The sequence below is a fragment of the Diuraphis noxia genome, unplaced genomic scaffold (genome assembly GCF_037042655.1).
Source record: "Diuraphis noxia isolate RWA-SAM2 unplaced genomic scaffold, SU_Dnox_SAM2 contig0007, whole genome shotgun sequence".
Classification (NCBI taxonomy): Eukaryota; Metazoa; Arthropoda; class Insecta; order Hemiptera; family Aphididae; genus Diuraphis; species Diuraphis noxia.
In genome coordinates, this window is record NW_028301717.1 from 1,834,946 (window position 1) to 1,862,451 (window position 27,506).

At 29.6% G+C, this 27,506-nt stretch overlaps 1 protein-coding gene across 1 annotated transcript in view; it reads right to left on the bottom strand.

The window, feature by feature from the left end:
* LOC149054383 (uncharacterized) overlaps window positions 1–27,506 on the bottom strand; it is a 138,733-nt gene that overhangs the window by 46,905 nt on the left and 64,322 nt on the right. The window lies entirely within an intron of this gene.

The following is a 27,506-nucleotide window of genomic DNA, read 5'->3' on the forward strand; positions in this document are numbered from 1 at the left end:
TACAATAACGTCTCAAAAACCCAAGAAGATTAAAATGTGAGATATGATAGGTTAGGGTTTCGAATTAATGTTAGTATAATGCCATTTTTAAAGGGGGAAAGGGGGATGAAAATAATTTGCTTGGTGAATCACCCTGTATACAATATAATGCTTATATAAGCGTAAAAGTTTTAGTGAACACAGCGCGCACGCGATGAACATTATTAATACATTGTAGAACACACAAAATGAACAAGTCTGCAGCAGGTTTCAAATTAAAAAGTTTAAACTTCATTTTGAATCATCGATGAAGCGAACCACAAAAACCGTTCTCAAGAGTAGTTAAGTAGTTGAAACGATTAATGTTTATTTATTACTATAGATTTACTATAGGTACTTTACCTATATATATATTATGGCTGCAGATAACGGCGTTACGTTCGAAAATATTGCAAGTATATAAAACTACTTGTCGAGGATAAAAGAGTTTGGGTTCGAACTGGTGCAGATAAAATAAATGAAAAATTGTCAAATAAAGAAAAAACAATATTTTCCAATATTGCAAATCGTACATCTCTTTTGCGCATTTACGGGGCGACCGTATAAACAATATTGTCATACGGTCTCGAACGATAAAGAAGTCAAACCAGAAGAATAACAATTTAAAGTCAAATATATATATATATATACACACCGAACAAAACGTTTGAGCACGTCAGTAATACTGTGAATGAGTTCTATTCAATTGGAATGCAAAATGAGATTCATTCCATACGAATGCGTCTACGCGCCGCACTAGTATAACTTTCATACGCAAACGTGCGACGGTAGCGAAATATTTTGTTTTTAATGCGATTAAATAATTTACTAAACAGTCGGCAGACAAAAATATATTTATATACGCGAGACACGAGCAGTGCGTATACCGGTATACCTGCAAACAAATTACGAATGTCTCCGATACACAGCAACACTACATTATAATATTCACATTAAGCACGATAAAAATATTATTAATTATTGACAAAAATATAAAAGTATAATATTAATCATCGTCGTGCTATAGCGGTGAACATAATATATTATTCATATCATATCATATCGTCGTGTCTTTGAACAATTATTAGCGAAATTAATTACGTATTATATACAATTAATGATTGCGATAAGTCCACTGCAGAAAATAAAAATAAAAAATCGATTATTACCTCGTAAAGTACATCATCGTCACAATATTGTATACAGTCGTGCGTGACGGTGACACGGGGCGATTGATGCGGTTTGTAATTAAAACATTTATTACGGATAAACCTGTAGTAGTTTGAGGATTGAGGAGAGAGAATAATATGTACTTGCGCAGATTTTAAGCGCATTTATCACGTTTAGATTATCGTATATACGACACACGGCAAGGACACTCACGTCCGAGGAAACACATAATTTGCATTATGTATTTAATATAAGAGGTTGTAAACATTTATGAAACCAAATTGTCGTCTGAAAAATGCCCAAATTAAAGATCTAAAAGATTATAATAATATGTGATATTAAATGCGTGTACATATTAATATAATATTATTATCGCGTAAAATACAAGTTATAATATTATTATGTCGATTCTCGCGCTCTAAATAATTTCACCCGATGATGATGTTATCTTTAATACTTTATTCGAACACATAAAATATTTTATGTTTTCCGTGTGCTAATAAAAATCTGATAACGTTTCGCGATTTGAAAATTAATTCCAATGACACGAAAATAATAACGAGGACGCACATAAAATATTATTACTATTGCAGGCTAAACTGCAGCAGTTCAGTACAAAGTGCGATTGATTATTATAATATTCACTGCAGTACGAGGGCGGACCGGCGGCGTCCGTGTGCTAACACAGTGTAATTTGTACGAACGAAAAATGTAGTGATATAGAAACGGGTAACTCATTATGGGCGAATAACGCAATAATAAAACATCATTACCATACCGAAATCATAAACAAACCGAAAGTGGTAATAGTGGTCATCGCCAAAAAAGCATGCGAAGGCCACCCCTATATTAATATATTATATTATATATTACCTTAAGTTTTTTAAAATTTTAATGTCGCGCTATTATATTTACTAGGTATACATACTATTGAACAAAAATCATATAATATGATAAGATTAATATACGCCATCGTATGAAACATTTGATTTATGTCGCTGAAAATGTGTCCGCTATTCGGAGGTTTCATTTTGGCGAGAACTACACACATCATCATGGACGATTTTCGTCCGAAAAGTGTTTCAAAAGACAATCATAGCGAATAATATAACACGCCATCCACTCGCCCCCGCCATTTGCGTAGGTATAATGTATACCTCCTAACTATACTTACAATTATAGTAACATAATCCGATTACGAGGGCCTTTATATTTTATGACAAAAAACACGCATACCAATATTATCTTATTGCTACCACCTCACGACTTCTACAGCGTTGACGTCTCGGACCAATTTATATAAACGCGACGAATTACCAATAAATACATAACATATATATATATACCTAGGTACAATTCCAGATAACTTTTACTTCGGACGTGTTTTTTCAACAGCGACACTATCGTCGTCGTCTCCACTCGCCACTATATAATTATACGTAATTTTCCAGTTCAATCCACTCTTTGTAGATGACTTAAATATTCTCTGTAGAGGAAAAAACCCAAATTCCATCCAACTAGAATTACAGAATACAATCAACTCATTAACCCTATGGTCCTCTAAAACTGGTTTCTCCTTCTCTGCTTCAAAATCTCGCTACACCCTCTTCACCAGGTCCAGAAAATACAAAAAACTAGACTTAAGTTTAAACAACACCCCGATACCATATTCCAAAACCATAAAGATCCTTGGGATTACCTTCGACAACAAGAACACGTGGCAGGCCCATTTGAAAGAAATCAGAAAAGCAACTCTAATAAAATTGAATATCATAAAGTTACTAGCACATACTTCGTGGGGAGCAAATGGAACCTCTCTAAAACAAATGTACAAATCCCTTATTCTCTCTAAATTAGAATATGGTGTCTTCCTCCTCTCTAACGTTAAATAGTCTTCACTCAAAATGATAGAAACTATTCACAACTCGGGTCTAAGATTCGCCACAGGCGCATTCCGTTCCAGCCCAATCCCAAGCATTTTGACTATTGCAAACACCCTTCCTCTCGACCTAAAAATACTGCAAAATGCCATTATCCAAAAAGCTAGAAGAGCACAAAATAACAACATCCCAAACTCGGAAAACATAATAAAACTCAACAATTTTGAATTCAACTGCTCAGAAATACTTAAACACGAACATCCTATCGGTCCTCCGTGGGTAATGAAACTACACTTCAACATCGATCTCTCACAACATATCAAACGCGAAACCATGGACAATAGATTTAGAAATCTGGCATATTCAATATTGGAAGACTACCAGGATCACACAAAATTTTATACCGATGGATCTAAAACTGAAACAGGAGTAGGGGCATCGGTATACTACAACAATGTAATAAAAATGATCAAACTCCCTGATTTCTGCTCCATTTTCACAGCTGAAGCTCTTGCGATCTCACACGCACTTGAGATAGTTAAACAACAAAAGATAGACCAAGCACTAATACTAAGTGACTCTCTTAGCGCTCTAACAGCATCTTAAATATAAAACAACCTAACACCATATCCAGAATAATCCAAAATCAGATCTCTCTACTAAATATTAATAATCAAATCATTACGCTGCTATGGATCCTCAGCCACGTTGGAATACCAGGCAACGAGACAGCAGACATCTATGCCAAAAGAGCCATAACTTCTCCTGATGCCATCTCTGTCCAAATATGTTCTCTGAGTGACATCAAGGGCGTCATACAGGCCCTGACACTGGAAAAGTGGCAACATCGTTGGGCTTCTTCTCAAACAAAACTAAATTAAATTAAACTCTCCATTAACCCTTGGCCAACTTACCTTACCAAAAGACGTCATGAAGTAGTAATCAATAGACTAAGAATTGGACATACCTGGCTTACACATCGTCACCTCATGAGACGAAAAGACCCTGACCTATGTACAACTTGTGGGGAAGCTTTAACTGTCAAACATATCCTCCTATACTGTCGAAACTACGCAGACACCAGAACAGCCTTAAGCATACCTGAGCATCTATATGAAGCACTTGGACACGATCATGAAAATACTGTCAAAATCATAAAGTTTCTTAACCAAATTGTATAACCTTATCTGACATTTGTATTTGTATCTGTATCTATTTTGTACTTTGTATTATTTTTTTTATTATTATTATTTTTTTTTCTTTTCATCTTTCTCTCACTTCCAATGCTGTACCTCTATATTTTAACGTTATACCTTTATAAATAATCCACATTGTACTTAATACTCATAATGTTGTCTAGCACCTAATTTAATGTTTACATTGTACAATATGCCAATAACCTTAGTTGTTGCGGCTTAAATAAAAAAATAAAAATAATAATAATAATAATAATAATAATATAACCTTTCCCGTGGCCGATTGCCAACCACCACTCGAGAGCTCCGCAGACCGTATAGTAATAATAGTCTCTCGATAAATGTTTGTGTGTGTGTATCCATTTCCTCTATTATGCACAACGACGCCATTATAATATTATATACCGTCTAATTTGCTTCGGTTGACCCATTGTTCAAACAATATAGATACTGAATAGGTATAAAGGCAGACTGCGGCTAATACATCCATCGTTGTCTATTTTTGCATACGCACACTGTGTACTGCACACATACATATATATACGTGTGCATGATTATAATATTATAATAATTGAGATTTTAGACCCGACAAATATTATATATCATACGTCTAACTCGCCCTTTACACATACATATGTATAGACTATTATACGAACAAACATGCAGATGCAATATACACGAATCAAAACTTTATGGCACTTGATTCGGTACAGCGGACAAATATATATTATAATATAACATTTGGTTAAAAATATTTGAGTTTTAATCGTACACCAACTACTCGTAGCATTTAACTTAAAATATAAGTAATATTAAAATCTGTCTTACGCGCTTATATGTTTATTAAAAATAATTTTTTCCCCGTAAAACAAAATACAATTTCAATTATTATTCTATAGACTATAAACTATAGTAATGACGTTTATATTTAAAAAAAATGATAAGTAGAGGAGGCGTTCGCCACCCTCTCATTGGTATACTCACGTCTGATGGTACCTACATGAGTATATATTATATTATGCATATTATGATAGTTATTTTACATTTAAAGGACACAGAAACAATAACGCATTAATAATAAACTGCAAAACTATATAAATCAAATTATAAATTTTAAATTCATAATATACATACATGACACATACAATTTACCTTCCTCCTATACCATAATATTGATTTTGTTTTTAGTTTTCAGGCAGTCAATTAAAAATAATGACATCATCAATCATCATAATATAACAGTGGTACAAAATTATAAATTGTTTGGAATAGGGTTTACCGATATAGACCACGACAATGTGCTGCGTTTCATACTTATTTTTTCATGTTTTTTTTTTTTTTTATTAATATGCGATCCGACAATATATACAACGGAACTCCATTCATTCGACGTTTATTGAAAGGAAATTACACAAATCAAATAAAAACTACGGACAAGAATGAAAATATCGATTGAGCGTAAAAAACAAGACTGTATATAGGTATATTATTTTTAATACGCGTAGATTCCAGCCAACGCTGCAGAAAATGTCGGAAAATGCATAATATAATAAATATAAATTATTATTTATAATGAATTGGGTGATAATGTATACGATGTTCGTTATAGGGAAGTCGATAAATAATAAACCAGTCTCCGGGACTTTAAAACTATGAAGTAGGTAAGTGCATTTTATTGATATATATATGCAGTGTATTCCAAAATGATTCATCCAATTTAAAAAAAATATTGTTTGTCGTTAAATGCATGTAGTGATTACAAGTTAGGTTAGGTAGGTTAGCAATTACATACAGTTTGTGTTACAATATTAACAAATGTTCAAAATGCGTGACCTCAATGCACACAAAAATATCTAATAGCAATATTAATAATAATGTTTAGCAATGTTACGTAAACATCTGACCTATCCTAACCTTCGTCACTCGTTCTGTCCACCGGACCTCAATGAAGTCTGTGGTTTGGATTTTTTGGGGAGGTAGAAAAAAATATTTGGTATATGTACCAATGTATCACCTTACCTTCCCAGCGGGGATTTCAACGAACTAAAAAATAAGCACCAACTTTCAGATTACGACCGCGGCAGTCGACATCATGCTTCATCAACAGGTGTATATAAAATTCGACTTTTGGCGATACGCGTAAATGCAGTGTGCCGTGCAACTGCAGTGCAAGTAATAATGGTCGTCATACGACACACAAACCATTTTTGAATATTTGTGAACATTGTAACAAAACCTTCACGTAATATATTGTTAAAATCCACTTGTGCCGTGCCGACTCTGAATCATTTGCTCAAAAACGTACAGCGAACACATTATACTTCGAAATCGGATGAATCGTTTTGAAACACTTTTCGTATCCATATACTATAATAATATGGCCATTAAAAATTACTGGTATTGGTATATCGTATATATATATATCATATATGGTCTCTGGTAACTGGTAAATGGTAAGAGGTATACTATACAATATGCACTATACCACCCCGGTATAGTTTACAATTTGTCACCGCTTATATTTGGTCACGTTTTATGGTTTTAGGGCCAGCACGCGGATGCATTTTATCGCGTAATTTTATGAGTTAGATTCCTACACGCAAAACTCTCATAATATAATACAATATGCACCGAATTATCATTCAAAAGCATAGTATAGCGAACACATAGGTTGTTAAGTTAATAGTAAGTATTGCAAATAAAATATAAATATATATACATGCAGTGGCGCCGATTATTATTATTCTGTTAAATGTAGTCCCTTTACGCTCGTTTTATGACAACCGTATTTTTGCGCAATGTTATATTAATGTATTCTGTTTATGACACACACCGCGGAATGCATTATAATACTATATTAAACATAAACAGAATCGATGTAAATTATTTTTCTCGGCACTCGAGACCGGTAAAACGTAATTATATACAGCGAGTGATTTACCAAGCGCATGCTCACCCTCCGCGTGATTTTTCCTTTAATAATAAATGTATTCAAATTCTGATTTTTGGAATTTTTGAGCGTATCTATTAAAGGATGGTATTCAAAAACATCTCGCTTAGATTTTTAGAGTATGTTAGTCAATATTATATTATTATTGTTGAAAGAGTGCAAACTTCATTTTTTTATGTTTATATAGAAGTACCTATCTAAATCAAACGAATAGTTTTAATACAATTTTTTAATTTGTAAGAACTGTCTTAGCAAAATAAATATCATATAGATATTGCATAATGTTGTATAATTTTGTAAAACCATACTTAAATCGTCCATTAAATCCTTTGTATAATATACATTTTTATTATAACTATAGCAGGTAATCAATCGAATTTTTTTTTTAAATGATGTACAGTAAAGAATGTCTTATTTGAAAAATACAGTATGAGATTTGTATTATGATTACTGCAACTGCAGGGTACAGGGCACTTCTTAAATGGTATAAAAAATCTATGGTTAGTATTTGCAAATATATGGTCCATAAGTTTAACTGCTACAAAATGGGAAAAAATCAGAATTATAATAAATTCATTATTAAAGAACCGAACAAATAGGGGTTGGCATGTTTTGTAATTCATCCCGTCCCGTATATCGAATATATACACACACAATATAATATATGTAAAGCTTTGCGATGAAAACATGTAACAGGCCCCTTACTACCCGTGTAGAACTAAGGGTAGGTTCGATAGTAATCAAAACTGAGTGTAAACTCATATTTTGTGACTCGGAGTTGTCAAATTACGTATATTTTATATACATAAAAATATGTAAATGGACATACATGTATATAAATATAAAGTTAAAAGTCATAAACTATATATACAGAGCGCTTATAGGCACGATAAAAAAGGTGTTGCGTACAAGTACGAGAATTTATTATTATTATTATTTTTTTAATCGTGTAAACAGTTATTATATTTTCATATTGACAAATGCAGTGCAAATACCGATAATACACGTGTAAGGGTTTAACTTTCATTACTCCCACGAGTCTTTAGCGCGCAATATTAAATCTCAACTGACACCGGGGACTTACTACCTATAGGTACGATAATATTATAAATGTATATTATATTATATTATAATATAAACGTTTGAGTTGTTACAATATTATTGTGCTGTAGAAGTTTTTTATCGTACGGTAAATAATAATAATAATAACCAGCGTGTTGTTACATAGCAGATAATAAAATTATTTTCATCAAACATATTATAATATAGGTACGCTTAAGTCATCGCGCGTAGGTATATAATAATTTAATATGTGTAATTATGTGTAGCTCACGAGAGTGAACAAATAACTTATCTTTACAATTAAATATACACAGACCTTATATATATATATATATATATATATACGATAATACCTGCAGCAGCTGCTAAGTGGGTACACGCCTATTATATATCAAGATAATGTCGTCGACGATGAGCTTTTTTTACATCTATTATCGTCAACGAAATTTGTTTTTTACGGTTATCAATTATTATATACTTAAATAATATTCATCGAAAACAATAACCAAACCGCAGAACAAACACAAACACAAAAGCATATAATATATTATTTACTTTTTGTATCTTCAGATTAGAATATTATTACATGTGCGGAGAGTTGGCATAAATGTTAAATACGATTAATAGGTTATACTGGTTATAATGATAAATGAAATATAATAATTTACAGAGAGAATACAAATACGAGTAAATACGAATTGTGTACATTATGACTATACTGTTAAAGGTTATTAAAATATTTGAAGTTATATAGAACATATTCCAACATACACTATTCGTATATTGGATCAACAGTCTAAGTTATTATTTACATATAAAATGACAACGACAGAGTCGATTTTATTAAAACGTTGGATTTTTAGAAGTCCTGCGTATTGTGCAATAACATTTAGGTACTTGATTACTTAAGAAGTATCATCATGACGTGATGGCAATACAAACTTCTATTATTTAAATTATAAACCAACGTTTTTTTACTGTACCAATATTATATTTAGCTGATTATCAATTAAATTTTTGATTTACCTTATACAAAATTCGAAGGCGTAGTTTAGTTTATCAGCTATTCAAAAGTTTATACTGAGAATAAGTCGTCCTTAAAAATGGTTGTATACAAAAATATACGAGTACAAACAATTTTAAAATAAAGTCTATAAAAATAAGTATAACTACCTAGGTACAGGTACTTAAAAATTCCAAAAATGAGATCACGATTAACCGAATTATTGAAGGAGAATAAATAGGGGGAGATCTTGCTCGGTGAATCGCCCCACCATTATGTAATCTACAACTGCGGATTGTTTTTTTTTTTCATTCAAACAATCGAAATAAATATATAAATTAGGCTTAGAAAAATTAATTTAGAAAAATAATTGAATGTACATATACTCTACAAAATCCCTCTATTGTCAAACATAATGTGTCCCCATAGCTTTAAGATCAATACTCTATAACTACTATTTTGTATTTTGTATTTACTGCAGGCTAATAACCTCAGGAGTTGAAGCCTTATTTAAATAAAAAAAAAAATATATATATATATATATATATATATATATAAATTATAATATTGTTCGACGAGCAATGAACATTTATATAGATATTTTGAGGTACCTATATCATACCAGCAGCGTAGGTATATATATAATATAATATAACACGTACAGTATAGGAATAATATTATATTATTTATACGAGGGAAAGGACGGGCACTCTACTTTCATCGGGACCAACTATACCAGCGACTTTCACTCAGCCAGGCCGGTATCAAAGTCATTACGTACGCCCGAAAAATCGCAGTTTATTATATTATGCGAATATAAAAAAGAAATGAGACTTTGAGCACGGAAAAGAGTATAAAATGGGGAATTTTAAGGCTGGTTCTATAAACCTTTTGGACGCGGGTATTAAGTATGCAAATAAGTCGAGTTTTTGGGATTTATTTAAAAGCTAAAAACCGTCAAAAGTTTACGAGAATACAATCATATTTCATTTCCCATCCACCGGAACTTTTAGCGAAAAACGGTTTTAAGAAACTATTGATTTTCAAATAAATAATTTTACAAAACAAACAAGTATTAGCATAACAGTAATTTCAGTGTTTTCATTAATTATTTAACGATTCCAATACAAAAGTGTGGATTTCGATATAGCGGCGATAATTTATTAAAATGTATTGAGGCGCCTATTATATAGTTAATATTATTGCAACGAAATAATAGCATATAAGTTTTATTTCCGCACAGAACAAACGACGTACTAATAAATTTGTTTAATGTGATTCGTGTTTTAGCATTATTATTTGTACATTAAATAAATACTTTATTATTAAATTTCTAAACAGCTATGCAAATGTGTTTTTCTTGAATAGCCGCAGCATGCAATGGTAAAAAACAAAAAATAAAAACGTTTGAAAACTCGAAACATATTTGAATAATATAATCTATCATAAATTATGATATTTAGCCATTTATAGGTATAGTTACATAAGCGCAAATAATACAATATGTTGTACATTGCTGGACACGTCTAAAACAAACGTGTCTATAAACTCTACATAATATATAGGTATAGCATGTAGGTGGTACCTACTATGATTTTTGGAAGCATATATTATAAATTATAATAATAATAATATAAGTTTCAAAAAAACTGTAAAGGCATGTAACAGCAGCTCAGTAATCACCGCGAGGTTAGATTTGTTTGAATACTATGGTATTATTTTATTACACAAACGTTATTATTATACAATTATTATTATTATACATCATGGAAGGCGCATGGGTGAAAATATTATATTAAATATTATTAACACTATAAACGCTATGTAGCCGTGTAGGTATGTAATGTAATGTCCTCTCGTCGGAGACGATAATATAATGATATATATGTGTCGGTGTACGTTTATAAAATCTTAATATTTAATTGTACGTATATATAATATAATGTTATTCAAACGAAAAGGTAAAACGTTCAATTGATTGTTCGCCACGAAGAGAGTGGCCGACGAATGACGACGGTGAACGACGACGCTTTAACAAAAATAAAGCGAATGACATTATAATAATAATAATATTAATGTATTTAAGCCGCATCAATGCCGCCGCCGCCGATATGGCGTGGCCACAGAGCTTAACAAAAAGAGTAAAAATTTTTGTTTAAACGCGTCTTAACGCCTTGTTTAAATATTTTGAAACCGCTATTTAAAAAAAATAATAACAATATTATCATAATAGAAACTGTCACATAAAATTCAAATCATTGTATACTCCTAATATGTATATTACACGTAATTTGTACCTATACGCACTCGATTTTGATACCACAGAAATAATAGAATAATAATTATTATCATTGTTGTACTGTCAACGATATAAAAAGGATTCATTAGATGTTTACTGTCGTATCGATTCCCGCATTGGAAATGCGGACATTTTGTCTAGAGCAGACATCGAGTTTTGGAGCAGAAAATTTCGTTCTACTCTGAAGTTGGTTTCTGGTATAAAACTTTAATCTAGTATGCATCGATAATTTGTCGGAGGTATCGGAAATTTAGTATTCACATCACTTATTGTCTTGACAAGGACTAAGCTAGAAGATGAAATTATTAAGTAATAAGCACTAATAACCATAGAAACTTGAAATGTTCACCGAAAACTTGCATTAGCATTGCATGTCGCCGTCTAGACATATAATATAAACATTTTTTTCCTCGGTCGAAAAGCTCGAAGATTTAATACGATGCTACTCTTGTAAGTTGCATTTATAGCAATAATTTATTTAAAAATATCAAAACTACGTTATCACAATTTGTTGTTACTAATCTTATACGCCTGCACGATCTTGTTTCTTACGCACCATCATTATATGCAATAGGCACTATATTTATGTCGATATTTGACTTAAAAGTTATATGCATTATTCTTGTCAACAATATTGTTATCAGCCTAAAACCGAATGAAGAAAATGATAAAATTATGATATGGGTTTAAATTTAAACTTATAACTCTGCTTAGAAATATATGCTAATTCTCCACCCATCACCTTCGCAAAGAATTGTTTTTTTTATCCAATGACTTATCATCATGATCGAATTTAATTTAAATGCACTACGAAACTCTGTTCAATTACGAGGTACACATTCAAAACTCCTTCTATACAACCGAATGTATTTTACAATGTATTCCTTTTAAAGATTTCTTTTAAGACTTTGTATTATGATTGTATTTTATAATTACAATTTTTTTTCAAAAAATATGAATATTAAAATGTTATTATATTTGTTAAATTTAATATGTAAAATGTATGATACATGATGTATGTTTTCAACCTACACAAACTTCAAAGTAACATCAACAATGTTTTATTTTAATAATAAATATTCATAGTATCATCCACCTTTATTACATCACACAAGTTTTAGATTCTAAAATAAATTTAATATAATTCGAATATATGGATTCAATTGATTAAAGCACTTTGGTGCAAATATTCGTAAAATTTAAAATATTGTACAAAATAAATAGTTGTTTTAGAAACCTTGCTCTCTATTAATAAATACTAATATAAGTTTTTGTTAAACTGTTTTCAAAATTAGGGTCTAACCCAAAACTTTTTAACTAATAAAATAACATTTTTAAACCATAATAATAATACTTTAGCCAAATATGCTTTTCTTTGTACATTATACATATATATCTAATATTATCATATCAAATACATTATTATAATATCACTCGTCAGAGTTTATACTATGTTTTAGATTCTGATAGCAGGAAGATGAATAAATTGGTTTTACAAAGCGTTTTATTTTTGGGTCATAATATTACGGTTTGTAGTAATACAAAAAAAAAAACTTTAACTTTGAGGGTTGGCAAATTGGTACTATTATAAAATATACAATATACATTCTATATAATTGAATTTTTTGTTTCCTTTCAATACATTTTTTTCTATAGATATTTAAAGTTATAATTTTTATGAAATTAGATGTTTAAGCAAAAAATAAATTGATTTTTTTTTGTAATAAAAAAAAAATATTAATCATACAGACCTATAAAACGTTTTGAAATATAATATTATTTCAATATACTTGACATTTCAAAATATATAGACAAATATTAAGCTATAAAAAAATATATATATCGAAATTATTCACACTATTATACGTCATATCGGTATTTTTCATTACATCTTTTAAGTTAATAGAAATATAATATGATAGGAACTATAATAGAATAGTTAATAAAATTATAGTGATGTTTTTAGAAAAAAATAGTTTAACCTATATTTAAGTATAAAATATTATTAGAAACAGAAGCTGCAGGTGGTGTGTCATCTCTACTCAAATGATTTTTTGTACTCAATGGCGTATTTTTGTTCGATTAAAAATAACTATACATCCATTATAGGTACCTATTTCATTGACGAGATACATTCGAAATTTACTATACGATGCTGCACAGCAGGTCAGCGGACCAGCAATTCCCTCGGATATTATTTTTAAAACTTTTTTTAGAAAATAAACAGTCTATAAATATTTTTACAACCAGCATCATATGCATGTAGTATGTGAACAAGAGATGTTTTTATATTTCTTGAAAAACTTGCATAATCAAGCCCAAATGGTACTTATATAATACTCTATAAACGTGATGAGTATTTTTCAGCGTTTTTATTATTAATATAATTTTTTTTTTCAGACCTTTAATGAAATATGTTACAAAATATAGTACATATATAGTTCTCATAATACATTACATTTGTGTAACTGCTACATTACAAGGACGTGTGTATATAAATACATTCAGAAGGTTAAGTCCAACGCGCAGTTGGGCACATAATATGATGCCACGCTTGAATTCTTAAGCTTCGCATGAAAAACATATTATTTTGAATGTATATACTACTAAAGTATATTGTGTCAACTAAACTCAGTACAGAAGAAAACGAGCTACGGTCTTAAGTGTGGCAAAACCCTTATAACAACGAAACAAACAATCTGATAAGTAATTGCATATAAATATTGTTTCCGTTGGTTTTGTAGTGGACTATATGTATAGGTATAATACTTTTATTAATCTATTGATAATTAAAACAGATTTTATTTTCCTGCATAGTTTTATTTATTATGCGGCGACGGACACTGTGACACGTATATGTACATCGATACATGGTTGATCACACACTAAAATATAATAGAATTGGACATCGATCGAACCGATATCGGTTCGAGTCAGATAATATTTAAGATAATATACATAAACGTAATAATAATGATAGGTATAATTTTATCAATAATATAATACACGCGTCACCAAATATATTATCTAAACGAAAATATAATGATTTGATAATAATGAAATAGATTATAATACTTTTTACAATAATTTGGAAAAAACCTATTCCGTACTCGGTCAACTCCATTATGGATATTCGTGTCTTCTTGAAACATATATTACATTTATATCATGTACGCATGATGTTATACTTGTTAAATTTAACCCGCTTGCGTTTCATGTCACGGTATTTTCGAAAACTACTAAACAATTTTAAAAAACCAATAGCCAACCCAAAATGCAATCTACGTTTATGTCTAACCTCTATATGACTATATATATACATACATATATCTACCTTAAGTCGAGCCATGTTTAAGGTTTTTTAATTCCGCCGGTTTTTATTGACTAATATAATCATCTACAAATACAAATCAACTTACTCATTTTAAGTACTTGATACACATAATTGTAAAACTTAATTATGAATTTTAATTTTTAAATCAACTTCAAATTTTTTCCCAAAATAATTTATCTGTAAACCTCACTAAACCGTTTGTATTTATATGTTATAATTTTTAATACCATATTGAAATATTAAAATATTGAAATATTGGTAAATATCTATTAGACGGCGAAATTTATACGATAATATCATAGTCTTTATTTATGATAGTTTAGACTTTATAACAGATAAATGCAAAAATAAAAATTAATTTAAAAAAATGTTGCTAGCAAAATATTTTAGTAGTTGAGTTCAACAAACTGATGTGTGGTTCACCTATAGTGTGTCTATAGGAGATGTATTAAAAACGCAAAGATCATAATTTTACAGACCCTGGTCAAGTGGAATTGACAAAGTGAAAAGAACAAAAAAAATGTGTTCAACGTTTTTGAAGATGAACAGCCGTGTACAAAAGCACGAGTATGAAAAATATCGGTTGACCTAGTTGTCGGACCTTACGGGTCACAAATCTTGCAGTTTTTTTAAGCTTTCTCTTTGACGTGTCAAACACAAATCCATTCTCTAGACACTCTTATTTCTTTGTACCCATCGTAGATTACGGCCAATTTCGGTGTAAATAATCTCACAGCGAAAAAAGCTTCATCAATGCAAATTACTGCATTATTTTAAAGATTGAATTTTTGAATGAAAGGTATTATAATAGCTTTAAAAAGAAAAAACTGAATTATAATAAAATAATATGGTAAAAAAATAGTTGTAAATAAGAATTTAACTATGTAAATGTAAAATGTATATTATTTTAGTATTTAATGAGTAAAAAAATAAAAGGTTTGGATTAAATATCGTACCATTGTATTCATTTTAATCTCATCATCAATAATTACGACTTACGAAGTATTAAAAACTAAATTTTTTCGTACCTGCATTAGATTTTAAGTTTTATTATTTATTAAATGCACCTACTTTTGACTTATCATCCGAAGATAACATAATATGAAACGGTGTTATTTTCAATCGAAAAAATGAAACCAACTAATTTATTATATTGTAAGCACATGATATAAGTGTTCACGCCCGAGCAATAATATTAACAGGTGACCTGCACTAACCGTCGTCAAGTATAGGCACAGACACCTAAAATACGGTACCTATCGTATGTGTATTTTATTTATTTATTTTCTATTTTTATATATTCTTCAAGAATATAATGGGCCCCCCCACAGAACATGTTCGTGTGATATGTTGTTATGATGATATTAAGAGGACACGAAAATAATATTATATTACACTATTACTATGATTTCTATAATATATCGGGCACATAACGATACACGTTGTATAAAACCAACCGTCAAAATCTGATAACTATCCACTCATTTATACGACTATATGCCATATGGGTTATGATGGGTGTCATAAAAACTATAAGTACCCACTGTAAAAATCTCATTACACGATTTTTGACGGACAGTGCTGCAAGAGATATTATAATAATAATACGTTATACCTATAATAGGTGCACTATAATATAATAATATCTATTATAAAAGAATTAATATTATTATAATTTTAAAAATATTATGTACCACGTGTCCCCAAAAGTAGGTGCGCACTCATTAACTTAGTTACATATACATACAAGGTGTAACAGACAGAACTAACTTTTGGAAAAACTTTTGTTCTAATTAATATTTTTAACTTTTTTTTTATTTATCATTAAAAGACGCTAAGGCTATATGTAAAATTGATTTAATTTTTTTTAGATAAATTCAAAATGGCTAATTTGTGAATCTGATTATAAAAATAATTTTGATGGTAAAAAGATTTATCTAAGTCAAGTAGTTTACTTTTTAGAATTTTTTAAGATATCAATATTTTTTTTGATAAAATTAATTTGGTAATTATTAACAACTTTTTAAAAAATATGATTTTCGGGAATTTGCTGAAATGAGAATATTTCTTAAATTATTTAATCATTATATAATATTAACAATTTTTTTCATAGGTTTAATGAGTATATTTATTTTTTTTATTTTTTGTCAGTTCTTTCTGTTACACCCTGTATACTACTCACAGTAGCCTAAAAATAATTTTGAATTCTGTTGTGCGGGACATGGTACTATAAACTGTTGGATCATAGTTTCCAACAAGTAACAATTTTTCAACTATTTTATTTTGAGAATGTGCAATAGCTTCATTTTTTCCGTGTACCTATACCTACCATCGGTATATATATAATTGAAACGAAAACGCGTAAATGGTAATTTCGTATTTCGTTTGAGGGTTTTCCGATTTTCGTGAAGAATAATTGCAGACCACTACAGTAAGTATAGTGCAATATACGACATTGTTAAATAATTACCATAAATATGTATTAAAAGCGATCGCGGCGGGCGCGGGGTTGTATAATGAACCGGAAGAGCACAAAGATGTTATGACCCACCCGCCGCATAAATAGAAAATGACATAATAATAACGATATATTATATATATATATATATGCATTGTAACGATAAAAACCATAAAGGAATCCGTACGAGTAGGTTTTCCATTTTTATAGCTCTCTATTATTATGGTTTAATCGAGACAATGTGTGCGATTTCTTACACGTATATATTTTATACGATAATCGATATAGAGAGGAAGTTTGCTAATCCGATACGTAATCGTCGTTAAATATTATAATAAATTATATATATCGAATAATCCGTTTAACGTAAGATACCCACCCATTATTTCAATAAAGATATAAATTTTTCTAATTATTTTGTCGTTAAAAACAACATTTTTCTAAAAAAAAAGGGACAAACAGTTTTAGCTAGATACTCTTAAAAAAATCCCAATAATTTTTTAATTAATTTTATATTTTAAAATTTAATTAATGTTGAATAGGTATGCTTAATATTTTAATAAAACACGCCTTGTTTGGATTGATTTTTATTGTGAGCTCAAAAATTTGGTCAAAGTATTGTTGCTCTATTGGGATTGATGTTGATTACTCTTCATTTAATTACAATTCATCACATTCAACACTCGTTCAATGAAAACTGTTATACTTTTAAACTTTCACACTTCAATTTTTAAACTGTAGTTCTATATTATATTGTTATTGTTTTGTATTTATTTCGTCGATTAATTTTTTTTAGACGTAATGATATAATGATATGGAAGTAACGTGATTAGAACGGAAAAAAAGCATTCCATTTGATGTTAGGTTAGATGAGACAACAGTACATGATGATCAAAAAGGGAACAAACCCTAGACTATATACAGGCATACAACATGTAGATAGATATGGATAATTATATGGATCATGGTATTTTAACGTGGATTTTGCAACAAAAACAAATTATATTAATACGTTATTTTATTCAAATGTCTACATGAATAAAAAAAATATATATAACTTAAAATCAGTGACAGTAAACATAAAAACCATAAAAAAAAAAAGTAAAATGACGTAAAAGTATAAATATTTATACATTTTATTGTATATTTGTATTATTTTTTTTTTCAAGTGACAAATATTTGAACTCGAAAATGTCAAGTATTAAATTAAAGAAATAATGAAACGCAGAAACGACATTAAACCATGCTTTATAAAAATAATTTAATGCAAATTATGAAAATTTGAAGTAATTTTTTAAGAGGGGAATCACCCTTGATCCAGGAATATTATAATATTTCACAATAATTTTCCCCTCTGTTTTTATTATTCAGAACTTGGCAAATTTATTTACTTTCTTGTTTTTCCCAAAAAAAGTTTCTTTAGCTAAAAAGTATGTACAGAGTTTTTTTATTTATTATTATTATTATTTTAACCGTATTATTTATTTTATATCCTATAAAATTTCCATGAATATACAATTCACACTATTTATTTAAAATCACTTTAAAAAAAATTGAAAGTTATATGCAGAGCAAATAAATGTTTTTATGAACTAATAGTTAAGCAGAACTGCAGTAGAAATCTGAACAAATACACTTTGATAAAATTCCATGCAATATTACTATCAACAATATGAAAAAAAATCTGACTTTAATTTGTGTGTTTACTGTTTATCAAACAATCGTATGCATATATACAATGATCCTTGACAAACTTTTGAATGCAAATTAGCATTGTATAATATATATGTATATAATTCGTCTTTATAAAGAACCAATTAAGACAGTTAAAGGAAAAATAACGACATCGCGCAGCGTTCAAAACTGCAAAAGAAATAATAACATCTAAAAATGAATTTTACCGGCGTAAAATGACGAGATCGGTGCGTTGTATAATATAATATTTATGAACCGTTTAATCGTCTCCTATTCACGTTAATACCATAAAATACACTATAAACCTTATGGCTGTATTATATTATACAATGAGATGTATACAATATAATCATATGCACTTGACGAAACAATAATTTCAAGGCATATATATATATACATATATTTACAGAGCGTTTAGACGTTTAGTGGGGTCACATAAATATTAAGTGTTTCTTCTATATAAATGGGTGGATGACACAACGTTAACAAACAGTAGTCGGAATTATATAGGTACAAGTTTTTAGGAATATTTAAGTCACATGATGGTAAACGTAAATCTTTATAAACATACCAGTGGTTTAATTAGAGATTTGGTTGGGAGGGGATTAAATTTTTCACCAAAATTTATAAGCCTCAAACAGTAACTACACTCCACCAAATATAATATGTTAGGAGTAAAATAAAATTTTTGGAGGATCTATCCCTCTACGCCCCCTTTAATTACGTCCTTGAAACATACCGACTATACTTAAAAAGTTTATAGTTGATTCCTCATAACTTAAAACACCCCCCCGGCGTTTGGAAAAAAAAATCTGCAAAGTGCATTAGAGAAAAATTGCGTCGCTCGAAACCTTCAACGTCGTCATCCAAGACGACGCAAATGTAGGTACAACGCTCTTAGAGGACACCCACGCACGTGTTATCCCTATCATTGACATGGTAATAACATTTACGTTTAGAAATTCCGACGATGTGTTATTGTCGGCTTAGATATTATCTATTGAATTTATCTATAGTAGGTACTATATGAAACTTAAATATAAGAATAACATTTGGATTCTCTCGTTGAACGTTTACGATATCTTAATTTACAAGCTATATTTAATTTGTCATCTTTAAAAATGCTCATAATTCGCTTAAAAATTGAAAAATTACTGATCGAACATTTTGGTGAGCGTTTTAAGAGATATGTACACATGTAGATACGTACTTAATGGATCCTTACTAAAATTTATTTTTAAAATAAAAGTATGCTTCTATTAGCTCGAGCACGGTCTTCAATAAATTCCCTCTACAAATACAATTCTATAATCTGCTCAATATCAACTATGAACAAACTGTAAAGTAAAAAGCCGATTCGTATGTAATACACTTAGGTTACTCGTCATATTGCATTAAAGTCAACTGATGCAAACGTAGTGAGTACGAAGTCGTCCTTAAAAGACAAGGAGAATTGAACGGTAAAATATTATTATTACTAAGATACACGATAGTGCCTATAAGGTAGTATAGGTAGCACGCGACTTCACCCCCGCGAGGGGAAGAAATCGGTTGTAGGCCTGTTTGCGCGTGCGCTCGATCGCTTGTACTCGTTCGCCTGTCAGTGTGAAGGGAGAAAACATTGCCATCCGGTCAATTTGACACCCTCCCCGTGGGCAACCGCTCCGGAACGCCGAGCACAGATGACGTCAGCGGACGGCGATGACGCATTATAAACGAATAAACGTACACATACACTGCACCTTCCAGTGGTCGTAACGCAATAATAAGGGTCGTCGTCGACGTCAGTGGTGGTTGAATGAGTGGGTGCGTCGGTAGATAATATTATAATCTATATTAATTTATTATGTTATTATATACAGCGATCGGCGGCGAAGACGTTTCGGCGGGAGCGGCGAATAATAGTAATAATAATGACGTCGTAGTACCTAATCGAATTGAACAACAGACACAAGTATACAACAAGAAATTGCGAGGCATGAATTATATTCTACGTTTTCCATATATATATATATATATATATATATATATATATATATATATATATATATATATATATACCTAAGCACCTCAAGTGTGTATAGGTATTATATTATCGTTTTATATATTATTATACTATACAGCACTGCTGCTGTGTACGCGGTGCACATAAATTATGTAACGTCATACGCGCGAGCGTAATATTCATTATATATTGTAAGGGCACGGAAGGGTTAATGAAAAAAAATAATTTAAATTAATTGGATTAAGATAACGTTAAACCGTTATGTCAATGATTAACGAACAAAATATTATTCAACTTTACAAGTTTATTAAAACTAATACAAAGACAAATTATTATATTGACTCAACTCGAATAAAAATAAGTTCAGTATTTTATCATTTGAATTACCGGCCATTTGGGGTTCAGCAGCATATATATAATTATAATACAGTGATTTTGCGATTTATGAGTTTTCAAATCAATTGCAACAAACTATAGTTCATACTCATTACATAATGGATTTATTTTGACAAGTCAAGTTGAATTTTTTTTTTTAATTAACTTTTTTACTTGATATTGACTAATTAATGACGGCCAACTTTATAGTATATTGATTAACAGACATGCATATATAGCGGTATACGGGCTGCCCGGTTGAGTGAAATTGAGCTTAAAAGCGTTATATTTTGTTAGACGGCGAGGGTTTTCATCGAAACGATTTTTTTCATTTAGGTTTCAGATGAACAATGTTATACTGCGAAAACTACTTGCACGTCATATAATATTGTCTCGGAGGCTCGTTACGGTAAACCGAACCTATCACTTGCAGGGCACGCTATTACCCAAAAGGGTAAAATATATAACACACACACATCCACTCCAAATAAAGAGTAATACTCAACCAAAAGTCATCTCAGAAAACGTATATGTGTCTATATATACACATTATATTAAATTATATACGGGTATATTTTCTTTGACCACTGCTTTTTATATACTCGAGGAAAAACTCTGAACTGGACACTCTAGTGTATATATATATAGTTACGGTCTAAGCAATCACCTCGTAAAACCCACACACAGCGTGGACTTACGAAATCAAACTCTTGCAGGGTCTTCACTATAGCTGGGTGTGGAGGAAAAAAACAAACACAAATAAGATATACAAGTTTTTCATTACATATATGTGTAAATAGTGATATTCTCCACACCATCATAAACGCCGCCCCCGGTGCACCTATATGCATATAAAAACACTTCACATAATATTATACTGCAGACTTTCACCTTTAGTGAAACGGCCATATATACCGAAGATTATTAATCCGATTAAATACGAAATCGTCAAAATTCCACATATATATTATCTAACATCGCGATTAACTCACTGTAACAAATCCATGCAGCATCTTGCAAATGCAGAAATGCTAGTGGACTTTATTCAAACATAAATAATAGTCACGTAGGTAGTATATTATCTGAAAGCAATCAGAGAATCGTAATATGACAACCAAAAGGGCTTCGCGTCATATTATTAACCTATATATAATATGTATAATAGGCATTGTATTTCTCATAAAAACCCATCGTTTTTATATATTATTTATATATTAATATATATATTTATATATTATTTTCAACACACAATTAATAAAAGGATATTTTTTGGCCATATTACTGTCGTCGATTTCGTACGTTGATGTTAACTGTTTTTTTTTACATATAAATTACATAAAAAATGTGTGCAATACATCACAATATGTTTCGATTTTCAATCGATGCTGCAGGCGTGATATTATGTTTTAGTGCGATAAAGCTCGCTCAAAATTATTTACAATATACCTATATGCGTGAAAATAATAATCTTTTTGTGGAGATATTGTTTACAAAAAAGTTTAATCCATGTATTATGAGTTATATGAGCATTATAATTATGTATATATAGGACTAGTAAATATCGCATGGTTACCAAAATTAAATCCTATTAATTTAAATGCAAGTATTACTATACACGTATGTGTGGTACTGCACTTGTATATGAAAAACAAAATTTACGGTATAATTATTTTCATTTAGTGATAGAGGTAGTGGGGTGGGGGGTGGGGGTTATTAATTATGATAGAAACCCTGTAAAAGACATATTATTATCCATAGACGACAAACAATATAATTAATTAATTAATATACAATTGTAAACGATATAGTTTACGAAATAAGTAATGAAATTATAATTTTAACGCGTGAGGTCAATGGTAACACGAGACGATACTACAGAAGTGTAATTTCTACTTTTTATTTTTATAAACCTGGTTATCCTCGTGTATCTTATTACGTAACACCCTATGGTCAAATACTTGTTTGTTATTTAAAATAAATTTTATAGTTTTGACAAAAATAAATATATAGGTATGCTATATAAAATATACGACATACTTGCTCATAATACACGTATCTAGGTTATTCTTTGTTTTTTGTTTAATTTAAGGGTTGCCAATTATTTAATATTTTAATCGCTGACGCAAAATTTTATCTAAATAAAATATAAATCAAACGTTAATTATTAATGTATATTTTGCTATAAAATATGATAAAAACTGAACCACAAATAATTGACGGGAGAATTGCATAACTGAACGGAGAAAAAAATTCCTTGCATTCAAAGAGGTGTTAACATTTTTCAACGAATTATCTCCTCATTGTTTACATTTTGTCGAACTGGTTTTGGTATTTCAGCTATAAAAACCGTTTGAAATCATCTTTTAATATAAAAATAATATGGTTTTAGAAATCCGACAGTCGTGCAATCAAATATTTTTCCATTATATCTACCATAATACTTGCAACGCGAAAACTCCGTGACGATGACGGCTGTAAGTTCGTAATAATTTCGAGATTTCGTTCGGTACGCTCACGTTGTAATTACCTATAGCAACTAGTATATTAAGCTATATCATTACATTCGAATATTCGATAATGTCAGATATTATAAAAATTATAATTATTAATATTGGTATAACACCGAAGGTACTATTTTCACACATTACTAAAAACGAAAAATGTTTCATTATTTTTACCAGAAAACAATACACGCTGTCGACATCATTAATTTTATGTACCATAATCATAGTATATTGTATACAGACCTAGGTTACATATCAAACACATCACGACCTTTATCTACAACTATCATAAGGTTATTATGGTTAATATTTGTCACGTAACATCAAAACACAATATTTTGGTATGATAAATATTAATATTATTACACACGTCATATATTATACCATTTACACCACGCCATGATCTGACCTAAAATTATTAGCTGCGCTGGAAAATATTTTTTATTATTATTTACGACGGTTAATTTAGCACAGTATTAGACACACGCATAAACGGACGCACATGTACATATTATAACATATAGTGCATTATACCTTTATGCATATTGCATACACTTCATATTATTATATACATCGGTATAGTCTATAAACATAATCATCGCAAAATCGATATAAAATATATATAATACACGTCGGTATAAAAAAAAAAATGCATACCTATATAGTTATACAAGTTTTAGTCAATAATTTTATATTATTTCGTCGTGGCTAGAGAGTTGGTTTTATAGGCTGTAGAGGGGGAAGGGTCTTTTGACCACTTATAAAAACCGTATACATAATATGTATAATATATACGTTCTTAAAATGTTTATAATCGGAAGGTCGTAAAAATGAACAAATTACAATAATATACGCGACGTGAATTTCGTGTCAGATCGTCCGGCGAGAAACGCACTGTTTATTCGTGTAATCGTTATAGCCGTCTCGCCGTCGCGCGTACACTCCAACGTCCAAGTTTTCGCGACATTTTTGTTTTTCTTATTAAAAATAACTAAACGTACGATCAACAATCCGAGAACTTAAAAACGCATTAAGTGAGTTTGCTGATTTAACTATAAAAAGTTTGAAGGTTAACATGAAGGGATCACTATAATATAGTCAGCAGCAATACGTCACTTCGACTTTAATGGGTTAGATTAGGTATTATATATGTGATGTATAAACGTATATAAATATTTTTCATTTACCTATTTAATTAGATTACCTGTAATATTATTATTTAGGTCTCAAGGTTGATGTATATGCGAGCCCTCTTGAGAGGATTTCAAGTGATGGAGATAGAATATTTTGAACGGACTTATTAGTCGGTATGATTTTTAAATTTAGAGTAGTGTATATGTACAGCTATTTGCTATTTCAGTGACTGTAGGAATGTAGAGATCCGTGTGAAGGGTGCGATTATAGATTTAAAAAAGCGGGTAAGTCGTGGATGTCGCTCTGCTGTACAATAGGTTACTGTAATGGATGGGATTAAATTTGAATGCAATGATAGGAATCATTGTATACGAAAAACGATTCTGAATGGAGATGATTTGTCAGTCTAGGATATTATATTTAAATATTGTCATATTCTATTTTGAAACAAATAAATTATTTTTCAATTAGGATGCATTTTGAATAAGGCATGGTTAATAAATTTTTCCAAAAACATTGCATGTAGTTATCATAATTCATAATACTTTATATTATCATAGACATACATATACCTGGTTTGAGGATAAATCGTTATCATTACGCGATTTCATAAAAATTTAAAACTCAAACGCTCAAAACATTTTTCCTATAATGACGCTTCAAATTTTCTCTATAGCTATTTGAAGCAAAACTTAGTGTTAAATTTTATAACCTTAGATATAAATATAAACAATATTATGAGTTTTGAACTACAAAATAATTTGCAAATATTCATGGTTTTGACGAATTTTTGTCAATATTTGAAATTCAAATGTTAATAAAAATTTAATTTGAATTTCCGGTGGACATTTTTTTTGTGATAAAGATTGACAAATTTTTAAGGAATCTTGTATTAAACTTTCAAATCTTAGATTTAAAAAGAAATTTTTTTATGAACTTCTAGCTTAAAACAATTTGCGAATTTTTGTGATTATTACGTATTATGTCAAAATTCAAAATTTGAATGCTTATAAAATAAAATTGTGACTATGAATTTCTTTTATTTTTCAACTGCTATTGTAACAATATATTAAGAGCCTTGTATTAAATCTTCAATATTTCCTACCCAAAAAATAATTTTTTATCGATATTAATTTAAAAAAAAACTAATAATGATCGAAAATTGCATATACCTATGAATAGTACAACATAAGTCAAAAATTTTTGAAAATTTCATGGCGGATAGAATATACTTATAAAAACATTCGGTGAAAATTGCATGTATCAATGGTCATTTCTTTTAAAGTTACATCAATAATCAAAATCGATTTTGTCGAAAACCTATTGTGCGTAAAATTTCCAGTTTTTCCCTTAATTTTTAGTTTGTTTATCCCGATTATTTAGAAAAATATATAAGAATTGTTTACTGTTGATCACCAAAGTACCAACTAGATTCACTTTCTGATCGAATAAGGTACTGAAGTCAAAAATCGAAGCACTTTTACTGCCACAAAACGAGATGACAGACACAAAAAAAATATATTCATGGTTTTGACGAATTTTTGTCAATATTTGAACTTCAAATGCTAATTTAAAAAAATTGTGCCTATGTATTCTTATAATTTTTTATTCACTAAAAGAATAACTTATAAGGAACTTTGTATTAAATTTTCAAGTATTTCGATAGGGCCAAAAAAATTTTATCGACACTTCAAAAAAATGTTTTCAGACAAATAGAAAATTTCAGTCATCTATAAATATCTCAAAAAAAAGTCAAAATATTTTGAAAATTAAATCATGTAAAGAAAATGCCAATCTTAATAAATGATAAAATTTTCAAGTATCTACGACTTATACTTTTTGTACAATAACAAATATTTAAAATCGTTTCAGGATAAATCGTTATCGTTACGCTAATTCGTAAAAATTTAAAATTCAAACGCACTTAAACTTTTTCCTATAATGATTCTTCGAGTTTTATCTATAGCTACTTGAAGGAAAACTTATGGAAAACTTAGTGTTGTATTTTTAATCCTTAGTTATAAACGCAAAAAATTTTATGATTTTTCAACTTCAAATTTACTTACAAATTTTCGCGTTTTCGACAGATTTCGTAAAATTTTGAACTATAAACGCTTATTAAAAAAAATTGTGAATTACGATTTTTAATTTTTTTTAGCTACAATAAGAAAAACTCATAAGGAACCTTGTATTAAATTTTCAAGTTTTTTTGGTCGTCCAACATTTTTTTACCGACACTTCAAAAAAAAATTCTAAAAAAAATTAAAAATTTCAGTGGTCTATAAATAACTCAAAAAAAGTCAAAAATCGATTTGGACGAAAACTGATTTTGCGTAAAAATTCCCGTTTTTCTGTCATTTTTTTGTTTGTTTTTCTCGATTTTTTTGAAAACTGTTGGAAAATGTTTACTTTTGACCTCTATA